The sequence below is a fragment of the Chenopodium quinoa genome, unplaced genomic scaffold (assembly GCF_001683475.1).
Source record: "Chenopodium quinoa cultivar QQ74 unplaced genomic scaffold, ASM168347v1, whole genome shotgun sequence".
NCBI lineage: Eukaryota > Viridiplantae > Streptophyta > Magnoliopsida > Caryophyllales > Amaranthaceae > Chenopodium > Chenopodium quinoa.
The window spans coordinates 4704249-4719727 of record NW_018745675.1 but is presented as its reverse complement, the minus strand read 5'-3'; the positions used below and the strand labels follow the sequence as shown (position 1 = coordinate 4719727).

Below are 15479 nucleotides of genomic sequence, written 5' to 3'. Positions count from 1 at the left end.
ATTCATTTTTGGCGCCAGAATTTAAAATTAATTTTGGCTCCTAATTCGAATAATCGAGCAAATTATTAAAATAATTAAGAAAATATTTTTTTCGAAAATTCGGGGTATTACAATAGTAATTTTAAAAATGAATTACTTTATTGTTTATTAAATTTTCTCATGCATATACATTAAGAAAAAAATACACGTTTAAAACTAAAACTTCGATGAAAATATGTAATTGAGTAGGGTAATTTTAGGAAAAATTGTCACAAATCAAACACTCTTTAACAGGTCTTCCAAAAAAAATGATCCTTCAATTGTTCCAAAATAAAATGACTTTTGATCTGAATCTGCTCAAAATAGAACAAAAAATGCTCAAAATAGAACAAAAAACCGGCAACTTGTTTAATAGGTTACACCAGGCACATGTTGTATTGTGATTACTACAAGGAAATGTAGCAAATTGTGACGCAATTGCTATGATGCTTTTGAAATAGGTAGCTATTTATTTTTATGCGCCAAAATATTAATTACACATATTGACGCTTGTTTAAGACAATCAATTTTCGACTCTTAAAAATATCACTATATTGAAAATTAAAATGTGGCCCACACCTCTCAATTACAAAGCCTACTGAACTAAAAAATTTCATACCTTAAAAATTTCTAAATCCTCGGTCAACTATACTCTCCCACATCCCACCATCTCATCTAATTCCTACAGATCGGCGGCTGCGTTGTTCTTTAAGAATTCATTTTCTCTCTCTTCCACCATCAAAATTCTACGTAGTGGTACTCCTCTCACTCTCTCTTATCAATCATCGATAATAATAATAATTGTAGTTTAATCTCTTAATTTATTGAGTTTGAACTGATTTAATTGACACAATTTTTGTTTAATTTATTGATTCTTTGTTGGTCGAAATTCTAATTTCTTGTTATAATTTCTAGTTTAGTGTGAGATTTTTTTTTTTTTTTTTTTTTTGGCAAAGAGATTTGTTGTATAATCACTCTAAATCAGTACTAGTTTTCTCTATATATTTTTAATTTGGTGGGAAGTTGATTTTTCCATCTGTCGATTGTTAGCATAATTTATTTTCTTTTGGAATCTGTAATATTTGAATGTGGGTTTAGCACAATTTATTTATTTTTTCACCATCGCGGTCAGATTTATTGGAGGGGTATGGAATGTCTTAATCAAAGTGGATTTGTTCTTTAATTAATGTTGAAGAATAGACCTGCTAAGTGTCACCACATGTAAGTGTTCCACATTGGTTGAAGAAGAGAGAGTTGATTATTTTATAAGGCTAAGGGGCTACTCCTCCTATTACCATATGGATTTAGGATGGAAGCTCCTTTGGACTTATGAAGTGGACTCTCTCTCTTGGTTTGAGGGTGTGGCTCATAACCGTATTTAACAAGATATCAGAGCCAAGTTCACGATATGGGATCCTAAATGGCTAAAGTTCACTAGGTCAAGATCCAGTAGCTCCATGTGAAGGGGAGTGAAGAATTACTCTAGCCCGAATAATCATATGAGACAAAGTTAAAAGGGATCTTACATGTGAGAGGGACTATTGAAAAATAGTCCTCCCAAGTATCACCACATGTAAGTGTCCCATTGTAGGCATCGCGCGAAGTGCGCCTACGTGGAGCATAAAATATGCTTGACAATCACAGGACGTTGGATTTGACATATAACGATAAGGACAAAAAGTAGGGACCCGTCAACAAGTTTTTTAAGAAACTTGTAAACTTTTCATTATGGATCATTAAAGGCAACCACAATAAGAGACAAATCGAAAGGTAACAACGATTTGATCCATGATGGTTACACCTCATTCATAATCCATGAGATTACTAACTGCACAGTGGTCCTTTAGGGAATTTTTCAAAATCAACTTTGAGCCCACTGTGGTCATGCTTTTAGGCATGGTGGCGTCCAAAGGGAAGGAAGCTAGAGATAAAAGAGTCGCCAACAAGTTTAAGGAACTTGTAAACCGTTCACGGGTGTGAAGTTTACACCCAATTCACGATCACGAAGATCGCTAACTACATAGTGGTTCGGTGAAATACTCCGTATTTTTATAATATTTTTATATATAAATTATTTATTTTATTAATTTTTTTTATAAATCAAAAAGATTATTTTCATTTTAAAAGAAATTCAGTATTTAAATATTTTGTAAGTGTGTATAGAATAATATGAGTCATTAATTGAGGCAATAAAAGTGTTTTGAATTGGTTTATCTTTATTTGAATGATTGGATCAACATGATGGAAAATTAAGGCCACTTAAAAGCCCAACAAGTTGGCTCCAAAGGAAGAAGTTAAGGGGGAATAGGATTTTGTAATGACAGTTTTGTAATTATGAGTTTTTGTTTTAAAAGGAGAGTATAAATATTACAAACCCTAATATTTGAAAATTTATGGTTTATGGTTAGGGTTTGATCCTAGATTGTTGTTGTTGTTTAATTAATGGTTTAAACATGTTTTTAGTGAGTTAAAAACCCTCAGATTAATGCTGGAATTTATTTATGCACACTACTTTTAAATTATTGAGTTAGGGTTTGATTACCCATCAAAGGGAAAAAGGTTTTAATGATTAAAATATGATTTTCTAGTCTATTAGTGATGTTTTATATATTATATAAGTATGCTGAAATTTTATTTAAGTCATAAAAATTAAGTCTTTTTGAAAGGATTTGAAGTACCCACTTAAATAAAATGTTTTATGGCTTTTATGTCATTAAATTAGGTTGATTAGTAAGGTTTAAAGTGTATTGTAGTTGCTGGAAATTTGTGAGAATAGTAGATTAATTATAGTTATGTATTCTTATTTGTAGGAAGCTTCGAGCTAGGTGATTTCTAGCGAGTGTGGCCGAGTTTAGGCTTTTTTTAAGGTATGTATGTACACAAGAATATTTGTGTATGTATAGTATCGTGCTACGATTGTAAAGTATGATTTAAGTGATGAGTTAGTAGCATGTAGTTGATTATATGCTTGGAATTTATGTTGGTTGAGCATGAATTTGTTATGCAAGCATGTGAATATGTTATTTGACGTATGATACAGGTTGAATAAGTATGAATCATGGAAGTTTGTTTTATTTTCAAGTATTAGGAAGACATGTATTTAATAAGCAAGGCTTATACATGAATTAAAGAGCTAAAGTTAGAATTATTGATCATGATTCATGACTTTATTTCTCACCCATTTATTATTGGCGTTGAGTCAAGAAGTTAATTTATTTATTTACTCGCTCATGTAAGTTGAGTTTGAGTCAAGAAAGTTTAGTAGTGCATCTTATGCACCAAGATAGTATGTGCTCACTAATTAATTTCAAAATGAATTGGAAGTATGTGTTGAATGTTGCTATGTTTATTTTTGATTGATTGGTTTCAGTCATCACATGTTAAATTGGTAAATCACGTAAAGTGTAAGAGGATAAGCACCAAAACTCTTGGAACGTATATACCTTGAGTATGAACATATGGGGGGGGGGTTATGGGGTTTTATATTTAACCATAGCTTCTACAGGAGTACATGACGCTGTACTTTTTTTTATTATTAATGTGCTGGAATTCCGTCACAAGGTGACATAGTAGGTGCCAATTGGGGTAGCTCCCTGATTGGAAGCTCAATATTTAAATAGGCTATTTTCAAGGAAGGAAACCCGTTCGATGCATAATCCAAAATTATTATTAATAATTAATATTGCTTATGAGTCAAAGGTAAGTTGACTTATGAATGTATGACGAGCATGTTTTAATTATTATTTTTATTTTGATGCTAGGATATTCATGTTAGTGTGGTGCATATGTACTCAACTTTGCTGATTCGTACTTTTGTGTTGTGTTTGGCTTTCTTTTAGATTGGCCCTACTATGACCCTTTTATATGGTGAATAGAGGGTTAAATAAAGAGGAAGTAATAGGTACTTGAAGCATGATGGGATAGAGTGCAGAGAGTTGCTTCTTATGTTTCTTAGTTTTTATATTTTGAATGATTGGTTATTGTTTATGGACTAACAATATTGTGTTTATTTTTAATTAGTTTTAAGAAGGGCCATGTTTGAATTGGTTCCAACTTGTGAATGTTTTATTTTACAATTGTTTTGAGGTTGTGAACTCAAACTTTACTCTAAAAGTTGGTTCTTATGTTGTAGACTTTCGCTGTGAGACTTTGAAAATTAGTCTTAGCCGTTATCACGGTAGCGGTAATATTTTGGTTATTTTCTAAAACGGGTTTTATTTAGACTAGAATGAGTATTTCAATAAGAAGGAAATTTTTCAGGGTATTACATCTGGAACCATGACTGGATATTCGGGGATGAAGCTACGAATCCAATATAAAAGAGATTGAAGATTGAACCCGCACTAAATCTGCCTCTTCTTAATTCTTATGATATTCATGTGCGCTTTTCGATCAACATACATACATTAAACTAGCCCTAATCCTGTTTAATGTAGTTGGTTGATAATTAATTCACAAATAAATCTATTATTGGTGATCAGTTGAATTTAAATTATTTTATATTAATTATATTATTAGGCATGATTTCAAGTACAAATTTCCCTTTAAACTTACAAGAAAGGGCTTGATCAAGCAATAACAATAAATCATGAATAATCAAGTAATGTATAATTGACACAACAATCATCATCATAATAATACCATCAAAACATGATTAACAAGTTCCTAGACATGATACTAAATGGATTAATAACAAACCATAGCATGTCACTAAATAATCAAAATCAAAGCTTTATCCTAAACATGATACTAGAAAGAAACATGATATTAAAAATGTTAATTAACACCCTAAACATGATACTAGGAATCAAATTCAACATCCTAGCATGACACTAGGAATTAATATAATATCTTAATATGATTTCTATATCAAAATCGAGGAATAAGGATAGTAGATCTACTCACTTAGATGCCTCGTATATCTTTCTATTAAAACAATACACACGTTAGTAACTTCAAGAAAGTTTAAATCAAATAAATAAAGTAAATCAAATAAGAACTGAAATATAGATTTAGAACCAAACCCTCAGAACTATTAACCTTTCACGTCGAGGTCGGAGGCAACTTCTAGCTTCGTTTGGAGTATTCAAGGCTCGTGAAGAAGGTATGGTGTTTGATTAATAAAACTATAAAAAGATGTGTGTTTGAGAGGTGTTGGGACGTCTCTAGGCTAAGGCTAAGAAAAGAGAGAAAAGCTTTAGCTTAGAGAGAGGGTTAGATGATGATTGTTGGTGATTAAAAACGAGGGAAGATAACCTCTATTTATAAGGAAAAGAGGGTCAAAGGATTAGAAAAGATTCAGAATTTAAACCAAAGTAAAACAAATTCCATCGTGGCGCGACAGCTTTACCGCGACCCGACAGCCTTGTCGCGGCGCGATGGCGCTATCGCTCAGCGTTGGATTTTAAAAGACTGAATCTGTATGGAAATCTATTCCCAATCGGATTGGGTTAATCAAATATCAGTAAGTATTCTATTTTGACCGAAATTAGGATCATTGAAAAACAGATGTTTTATCCGATGTAAAATTCTTATACCTTTATCTTTTCAAAAACAGGATAAATTAGAACCTTCTAGAGGATTCTAGAAGCTAATAATAAATCCTAAGGGATTTAGGATCGAAAACAACCTTCTAGAGGATATTAGAAGCTTGTAATAAATATCACTTTAGGAATGAGGTTAAGGTTAATGGACCCTCCACATGGTTATTGGGTTGCAGGTAAGGCTTGGTTCGCGCTCGGTTAAGTATTTTGGCCATAGTTTTTTTATTATAAGTCGGATTTTGGCCTATAATATATCGTTGGAAAACTCTTTTCAAGCCCAATTAGCCTACACAATAATTGGACCAGGAATATGGACCAAAATATACTAGTTTGGACGTTTTATAAAGAGGACACGAAATGAATGATTTTCAAAGACACAAAATGAATGATTTTGGCTTAAAACATTTAAGGAAAGGTTACAAATGGTCAAGGCTAAAGGGAATTCATTAGACTATTCAGCTCTTAACCTAACTCGATAATCAAAGACGTGAAAGGTACTCATTACTAGGTTTGGTTTTTGGGGAGACACAATGAGGTATCTAGAGAAGCCCCCACTTTGACTGAGTTTGGAGAAGCGTAAGTTTCAAAAACAAAAGTCAAAGTAGATCTATAGGGACGGAGAATGATTTAGAACGTTCTGCAATCCTAAATCATTCTTTTTAACACGGACACCTGCAGAAAGCGTTAGTTCCACAAATAAAGGAGTTAAGAAACGTGTATCTTGCACCGTCGGGTACATGCCTCTGGGTGACATCTCATCGGATCAAATTTGAATTGACAACCTCCACAATCTTAGGGAACGCTGTCGAAGATTTCCATATCTCGTGCCATCTTCTTCAACCATGTGAGAACCTCCTCAATCTTAGAGAACGCTGTTAAAAACCGCCACCTCTCGTGCCGTATTGAAAATCGGGTGACAACCTTCGCAATCTTACGGAGCTATCGAAGACCACCTCATCACGAGTCATCTTAAAAAAAATCGGGTGACAACGTCCGCAATCCTAGGTAGCTATCGAAGACCACCTCATCACGAGTCATCTTACAAAGAATTCGGGTCACAACCTCCGCAATCTTAGGGAGATATTGAAGCCACCTCATCACGAGCCATCTTCTCAAATCAGGTGACAACTTCCACAATCTTAAGAAATCTGTCGAAGACCACCTCATCACGAGCCATCTTCTCAAATTAGGTTACAACCTTCTCAATCTTAGGGAAAGTTGTTGAAGACCGCAGTGCTTAGCCATCATCAACTCTTCTCGCCTTCACTCTTGGAAGTGGTATCTCCTCCATCTTTGGAAAATCTACTGTTAAAACCTCACCTCTTAATCAAGGTTTTACCGAGCTTCAAGTTGATTTCCGTAGAAATCTTCCATCTTAGGAATTCTTTCTGATTATCACTACAAAAAAATAGACATTGAGCAACAGATCAAATCCGTTTCTAGATTGTACTTTTCTGTCGCTAAATATAGGTAGCAACAGATTTTGAAACGGAATTACTCCGTTGGCAAAACTATTGTCGCTAAATGAGACTTGTGACATTGTATTTGTTTTCCGTTGCTGAACTTAGCAATGGATTTTTATTTCCATCGCTGGTATTAGCAAAAAACCCGACTCTAAACTTAGCAACGGAAAAAAAAAAAAAATCTGTTGCTCATATCAGCAGTTGGAAAAAAAAATCCGTCTCTAAGTTTAGCAACGGAAAAAAAAAAATCTGTCTCTAAATATAGCAATGCAAAAAAAATTATTTTGTGTCTAAAAGTAGATGCTATTCGGTTTGACCTCACTCGGGTCAACCCGACTCAGCTTTTCATGTAAGGCTCCTTGAATCCCAATCTCAAGAATCGCAATAGGTAGGAGTCGAACCCACGACCTCAAAATCACATAGTGAAACTTTTACCAATTATACCAAAAATTATTTGTTTATTTCTACACGCATAATTGATAATTAGTGAAAGAAATATTAGAGACTGAATTTAAAATTCGTCTCTAGTTTAGAGAAAGATTTTTAAATCCGTCTCTAGTTCAGAGATGGATTTTCAAATCCGTCTCTAGTTCAGAGACGAATGTTCAAATCAGTCTCTAGTTCAGAGACGGATTTTCAAATCAGTCACTAGTTTAGAGACAGATTTTCAAATCCGTTTCTAGTTTAGAGACGGATTTAAGTTAACATAATTCGTCTCTAAAGTAATAATTTACATAATTCGTTTTGAAAATAATTTAGAGACAGAATTAAAAATCTGTCGCTCATATCAGCAACTGAAAAAAAAAAAATCCGTCTTTAATTTAGCAACAAAAAAAAAATCTATCTCTAAATTTAGCAACGGGAAAAAAAATCTGTTTCTAATTTACCAACGGAAAAAAATCCGTTTCTAATTTAGAGAATTTTTTTTTTATTTCGTCTCTAATTTAGAAACGGATTTTTTAATTCCGTTTTAAAATTAATTTAGAGACGGATATTTTAATTCCGTCTTTAATTTAGAAATGGATTGAATTCCGTCGCTAGAATTTCGTTTCTATATGGACATTTTTTTTGTAGTGTATGCTCAATCACTAATGTACTCCACCAATGCTTAGGCGGACTCAACCAATGCTTAGTATATTGAAATGTGCTCGACTAATGCTTAGGTGTATAGAAATGTACTCAACCAATGCATAGGTGAGCATGCTTAGCCAATGCTTAGGCGCTCTTAAATGCCTTTAGCCAATGCTTAGGCGTGCTTAATCAATGAGGTGGACATCATTAGGCCGATCATCAATCAAAATTGTAATCGTGCTGATTAGTAATCAAATTAAAGACTCAATTGTGTATCAAGGAGCTCAAATGGATAAATGTTGGTCATCAAGCCAAATTGTGGGACCCCAAAAGTTAACGCAGGCGAAATCAAGGTTATCGCGCGGTGACAAGTCTATCGCGCCGCGACAGGCTTATCGTGTCGAGATAAATCTGTTGCGCTCCGATAAATTCACGTTTTGCGAATTTAAACCCTTTTCTTCTTCATTTCATCGCTGTTGTTCGTGCTTTCGCTCGTCGCCCTCAAAACATCATCTTGCTCGTTCTTGGCTATTTCTCACCAAATTAACTCAAACTTATTTCAAATCGTTGCATTTTTACTATATTACACCGATCTATGTAATTTTTGCTCAAACTCTTCCTGTTTTCGGTGAATTTCAAGCATTTATCTTGCGAATTTCCAAAAAATCCGAAAATGTTTATGTTATTTGCTCAATTTTTGTTGAATTTCTTGCGATGAAATTGTTTGTATATTATTTTGTGAACGTTTTGAGACTAGAATTGCTTGATTTGGTGAAGAAACGAACATTTTGCCATTGTTGAACACTCTAGGTTTGTGAGTACAATGTGACTTATTCTTCATGATTTTGCTTGCTCTTTGCACTTAATTTGTTGCAAATTTTGTCATAAACTTCAAAGAAATTGTTTTGGTGCTCAAAATTTTTGTTGTTGTACGAATCAAAATCATGCCCTGTTTTTTAATTTTTGTACTCTGTTTTGACGAACATTGTATCATGGGGCTAGACGAATTTAGATAATAAGACCCTTTATCTTACTGTTTTTATGTCAACAATAAATAGTACGGCTCGACGTCGAGGATTTGGCTCGCGCTGCCGTTCGTCTCACCGAGAGGACGAGCCTGTAGGGGATGGAGACAACGCTTCTACTAGTCAAATGTGGTCTCTCCCTCAGTGGGATAAGCACACCCTAGCTTTTTAGTCAGTTAACCACATCTCCCAGCGCGCCTTGCTAAGGAGCACGTGCGTTGTCACGGTTCAGGCAACGACACTATTCTTTATGTAAACCACGAACATATCATTGGCAATGAGGTGGTTAAAGCGCTTTGGGAGTCCTGTGGGTTGACTCCCCTCTTATGGGTTGCTGGGTCTTGTTGCACATAGGGCTGCTGTTGAGGCTAAGGATAAGGTCTTGAGAAAGAGAACGATCCGTACTCGATTGCTGGCAAAGGCTTTTGATGATGATGCGACAACCCCGGAGCAGCGGGTTCGCATTTTTATTCTTATTCTCTTGTCAGGGACCTTTTCTCCTGACAGGGGAAGCCGTGATTTGCTACGTTTTCTCTCTGCGTTGCGTGACCTCCAGCGAGTTGGAACGTACAGAGATCGTTTTCTCTTTGCTACGTTTTCTCTCTACTAATGGGACTGTGGTCGGCGTGATTGCAGGACAGAGATCGTTGTATTTGGCCTTCGGAAAGGTCGTAGAGGATATATCTTCCTCTGATCTTGTGGTTTTCAGTCCCAGTCTAGATGTTTACCGATTCTTAGATTTCTTGATTTCTCATAGGTTTGGCTCTACGAGTACTTCCTTTCGCTGGCTTCGGTGAGGCCTTGGGATAGAGGGCTCCCGATAGCTACTAGCTGGCATGACCGCCATGCCGGTCTCACTTTTACTGTTATTCTTGATATAAGGATACTCCTATCTTATGTTTTTTTTTGGTTTTCATTGAAGAGTTGCTGACTTATAGCTTTTGTTGCAGCGTCCTAAGGTTCGATATCGTCCATGGGCCGACTAAGGCGATTTTAGGCTGGCCTTTCAGTACACAACTGAGAGGCATTTCTTCTAGGGTTCCTACGAGGTGGTATGGTACCTTGGCAAGAGAGTGGCCATCCAACATTCCTCAGCCGTTCCTCTAGTCCCCGTGGATCCTCCAGCTCAGATGATGAGTCAAGAGAGACTCCGGGTGTATGCTATCGATGGTGCCATAGACGAGGATTGGCAGAGACACATCTACTCGGACCTTTCTTTTGTGGAGGAGCTGCTCCCTCGACTAGCTCGCCCACCTTACCTTGAGGAGGTTTGTAAATCTCTACTAGCCACTTCATCTTTTCTGTAGCCCCCAACATTTCTTAATTGTTGGATTATTTTATTGGAGTCTGAGGAGCTTGAGGAGTTCGAGCCCCCACGCATGTCCATTTTCTATCATGGGGTTCATGGCTCCATCGAGAAGCCGATCCCTCCAGCCCCGGAGGAGTGGCAATTGGTTGAGTGGTCCATCCCTCGTTCTCAGACATGGGTGAGTTCTCACCTTTTCCTTTGTTTGTTGCATGTATCATCTCGTTTTCTTATCTGATTTTTTGCAGTTCTCTCGCAAGGTGGTGACGCTGATGACAACTGCCCTCGACGCTTATCGTTACCAGTTGGCGAGGTGGAGTCACCGGACGTTATGTCGATGTATAGAGGATGTTGCACTAGTACGTCGTTATACATTTTCTTTTTTATTTGTTTTGTTTTGTTAACAACTGACTTGAATCTCTTTATTTTTGTTTCAACCTAGTCCTCGGCAAAGTACTCGTTCGAGGCTAGAGGGCTCGAGAGAGGCGGGAGCAAGGCATCAGCGTACCTCGTTAGGGATCCCAGGCAGGCGGGAGGTCCTGGCTAGGTGACAACTAATGATGGTAACATTTCTTCATCGACGGATATGGTTCCACCTAGTTACGGTACTCTGGTGGTACGACCTCACATGGTCCCAGACACGTTTGCGGCTAGTCCGTCATCTCAGTTTAGTGGTGGGACGTACGAGGTTGACTCGTCGTCGCAGCATCCTGTGCTTACTCCCTTTAATAGTGTTAGTTTTCAGCAGTACGGTCTTGATGGGGGGTGCGCAGTGGAGGGGTCCTACACTCATGATCCCCACGACTAGCGGTACTGATTCCGGTCAAGTGTTGACCCCGCTGTCTTTGTATTTTTACGATGTGATGGGTATTCCTTGAGAGCCGCGTCCTCCACTGCCATAGTTGTTCCCTGCATCATTTCCTTGGGACTATCTTTGGACTTTTCTTGTATTATATGTATGTTAGACTCATGTCATTTTAATTATCATTGGAGGGTATCCGACTTTCTCCCCCAAAAAAAATGAAAAAAAAAAGAAAATGAGGCAAAAATAAGTTTAAAATTAACTTTAGAAATTCCCAATTCAATTAAGATTAAATCAAAAGGTTGAGCCATCATAGGAAAAGGGGAATTATATGTGGGAAAGTGAAAAAATTGGATGTAATTCGGAAAAATTCAAAGTACAAAATCAGATCAATGGTTTTATCAGGATGCGGTTTTTGTCGCGGACGTTAGGTTTTATCGCGGCGAGACAGGTTTGTTGCGGCGCGTTGACTTTGCCGCGGCGTGATAGATTTGGGAAATTCCAATCTGAATGCACTTCGATTTTTGCTTCAATTTTGCTTATAAAAAGCCTCTGATTTTTCCATATTCTGTACAATTCGAGTCATTAGCTTTCTAAATTCTTCTAGTTTTCATAATTTGTTGGTCATGTCTAGAAGTTTCTGTGAAATCACCCGTGAGTGGTGTCGGTCTTTGACCACTTGTGAGAGGAAAGAACTTGATTATCTCAACATGAGTGGTCTTTTGGGAATTAAAGGGGTAGATCTTAATAGATATTTTATTTATACTGCCATAGAATATTGGGACCCCAACACTCACTGTTTTAGGCTAGGAAACGATGAAATCAGCCCCCCGCACGAAAGAATTTGGTGCTATTTTTGGTTTTCCCTCTTTAGATCTTGTAGTAATCCCCACAATGTGTGAATATTACTATAAAGATTTTGAGTGTTATTATAATCTTAGGGAAACCGATTGAAAAACTATAATTCATGGAAAAGAAGTTGATTTAAGAAAATTCGCGTCTTTTTTCTTTAATAGACCTAAGTCTAATTCATTTCACATATATACGAGGAGAGCTTTTCTTTTCTACATGTTTAGCCAATTTTTGCTCACTAGTGGTACTATCCATATGGGTCAAGCTATATTAGCATCTGTTATGGAACAAATTGATGCCGGGAGGAATCCAATGCCTTTAATTGTTGGAGATACAATGCTAAGTTTAGATGAATTGAAAAAGGATTCTAAAGCACCAATTCGAGGATCACCAATATTATTACAGGTAGAAATTCAATACTTTTAATTACAGAAACCAAAAATATTTAACTTTGTAAAGTAATAATAATAATCTATTTCTATTCTTGCAGATTTGGCTAATGGAAAGACTTAGATTTGATCAATCCTCTTGATAACATCGAAAAGTACACTCCTAATTGCCTTGTGAGAAGAAAGAAATGATTTTCATTGAAGATGGGACGCCAGGATTGGAGTAGAATTTTTGAAGCTCGTGACTTCTCCATTAAGTGGGTCGTCCCTTGGTGGAAGATCGAAAAGATGATTGGAGTCAATACTCAACCTTCTTGCCGTCTTCCAAGCTTGTCGAAGTTGACTTTTTACTACCCTTCTAGAGTAATTAGGCGGTATGGCCTTGCTCAAACCATCCCTTCTGGTGATCATCGTCGACCTTATGAGTACCCTGTATCAAAGAATGTTGAAAGGTCCGATGATTATTGGTGTGGTAGACCCTTATGGAATGTTGTTTCCGATAGAGTCCCTCCTCCATTGTCTACAATGGTTACCTGGTCAAAATAAAAAGGATAAAAACAAGGTTCGAAACACAAGTTCTAAGTGTGTGGAGAAGACAAACATAAAAGACCGCTTAGGGGACAAGAAGGTTCCTCCTAAATATCGTCTGGGTTCAAAAGTTGAATTTAAGACTCCTATCATGCCTAAGAAGAGAGGTGTTGTAAAGGGTAAAGGGAAAAGGAAGGATAGTCCTATAGAAAAGGAAAAGAAGGCTTGGGTTGAGAAGAAGGTGGGGGTCTTTACTAAAGGGGAAACTTCATCTTCTAAGGTTTCTGTTCGATCATCTAATGGTTGCCTATTGGTAAAGGAGCTAAAAGATGAAGAGGATTCAAACAAGAATTAAAAAAGGGTTCGAAAGGAGAAGAAAGATTAGAGAATTGCTTTACTTTTAATGTTATTAAACAATTAATTTCCATGTTAATTTTATTTTCAAGCTTTTAAATCATCAATAATGTACTTTAAATTTTAATTCAATTATTGCAATTTTTAGCTTTAAATTAAATTAACTTTATTATTTATAATATTCCTTTATTAGAAATAATATTTCAAGAAATGGAAACAACTTGAGTAATTTCAAAAACAATCCGAGTACAGATGTCGAAAAATTCTCAAAATAATTTGAAGTCGTCGCAATTAATCGTTGTTTGCCTCAGAGATATATTATTTTGTCACTGCGCGATGAAATTATCGTGGCGCGATGTCTCTGACGCGGGGCGATAATTTTATCGCGGTGCGATGATCCCATCACGACGTGTTAAATCTATTTTGCGGTCTTCTTATTTTTTGCAATTCTATGTTGATTTCTTTGTGTAAAAAGGTAAGATTTTAAAAATTTAAAGTCGCCGCACCCTATGGAAGAGTTGCCTACGTATCCTTGTTAAGGAATCAGGCCAAACATAGCTCTCTTGAGTACATAATTCAATTAAATCATGGGTAGAACTTCTTGAGTTGGTCAAGATTTGTCATGTTCGAGAATTCATTACCATCCATATTTGTTAACTTAGTTGCGCCCCCAGATAAGATAGTTGTAACAATGTATGGTCTAGACCAATTAGGCCTAAATTTGCTTCTTGGGTCTAAGACATTCTTTCTAACTTCTTTTAACACCAAGTCTCCTTCCTTGATGTTTCTTACCTTGACCTTTTTGTTAAAGTGTCTAGCCATGTGAGTTTGATAACATTGGACATGATGTAAGGCTTCTAGTCGTTTTTCATCGAGTAGAATTATTAACTCTTCATATCGTGCCCTTGTCCATTCGACTTCATCGAGCTTACTTTCCAATGCTATGCGCAAGGAAGGTATTTCTAGCTCTACAGGTTGTACGACCTCCATTCCATAAATTAGGGAGAACGGTGTAGTTCCTGTGGATGAACAGATTGGCGTGCGATAACCCCAAATAGCAAAATGGAGTTTGTCATGCCAATCTTTGTAGTTTTCTGTCATCATTACGATGATTGTCTTTAGATTCTTATTGGCTGCTTCCACTGCGCCATTTGCTTGAGGTCTATATGGAAAGGAGTGGTAATGTTGAATACCATACTTTTTAGGTAGGTCTTCACACTCCACTTGAAAGTGAGTGCCATTGTCACTTACAATTTCATGTGGGACTCCATATCTACATATGATGTTTCTTTCGATAAAGAGTGCCACATGTTTTGCGGTGAGTTTCGCATAGGATGCTTCTTTAACCCATTTGGTGAAGTAATCAATGGTAACAAGAATGTGCTCATGGCCTCTTATTCTAGGGAGAGTGATCTTTCTAATGATGTCAATTCCCCAAGTTGAGAATGGCCATGGAGATGTGTAGGTGTAAAGGAGAGATGATGGAACATGCTGCAAATTGGCATATATTTGGCATTTTGCAAATCTTTTTACATATTGATGGCAATCGTTTTACATGGTAGTCCAGTAATAGCTTTGGCGCATGACTTTCTTGACTAGCATTTTGCTATTCATGTGTGTTCCACATGCTCCTTTGTGGATGATTATCATTGCTTTTTGAGATTCCTTTTTTCCTACGCATAGGAGAGCTCTTCCTTTAGGTGCCCTTTTATGAATTTCATCGTTTATGAGTACGGATTGTGAGGCTAATAAGAGTCTTAAGGCGCGCTTCGCTCTTTTAATTTGTCAGCATTAGGTGGATATTCCCCTTTGGTGACATAATTGGGGATGTCTGTATACCATGGTTCTTCTTCCTCTTCTTGGGTTTCTTCTTCATCCTCAATAGCTTGAATATAAGTTGTCTTATGCGTTTTCTTTGTTGTTAAAGGCATTTGCTCAATCTCCTTAGGAATTCTAACCATCAAGGCTAGTCTTGCCAAGGCATCAACAAATTGGTTTTCTTCTCTTGGTAGGTATGTGTATTCTGCTTTTTCAAGTTGATCATTAAGGGTTTCCAAATAGGTTTGGTATGGAGCTAGTCTTTCACTCCTCACCTTCCATCTTTTGGAAATCTGGTTGATGATAAGAT

The 15479-nt window shown here is 36.6% G+C and overlaps 1 long non-coding RNA gene across 2 annotated transcripts; it reads left to right on the top strand.

Annotated features, from left to right (window-relative positions):
* The first annotated feature begins 507 nt into the window (after nucleotides 1–507).
* LOC110717244 lies at nucleotides 508–4149 on the top strand. 2 transcript variants are annotated; one of them, XR_002510696.1, is made up of 3 exons: nucleotides 508–774; nucleotides 2829–2885; nucleotides 3858–4149. It is a non-coding gene; the product is annotated as an uncharacterized LOC110717244 (long non-coding RNA). The 2 variants fall into 2 exon arrangements; XR_002510697.1 differs by lacking the exon at nucleotides 2829–2885 and having other exon boundaries at nucleotides 516–774.
* The last annotated feature ends 11330 nt before the right edge of the window (nucleotides 4150–15479 follow it).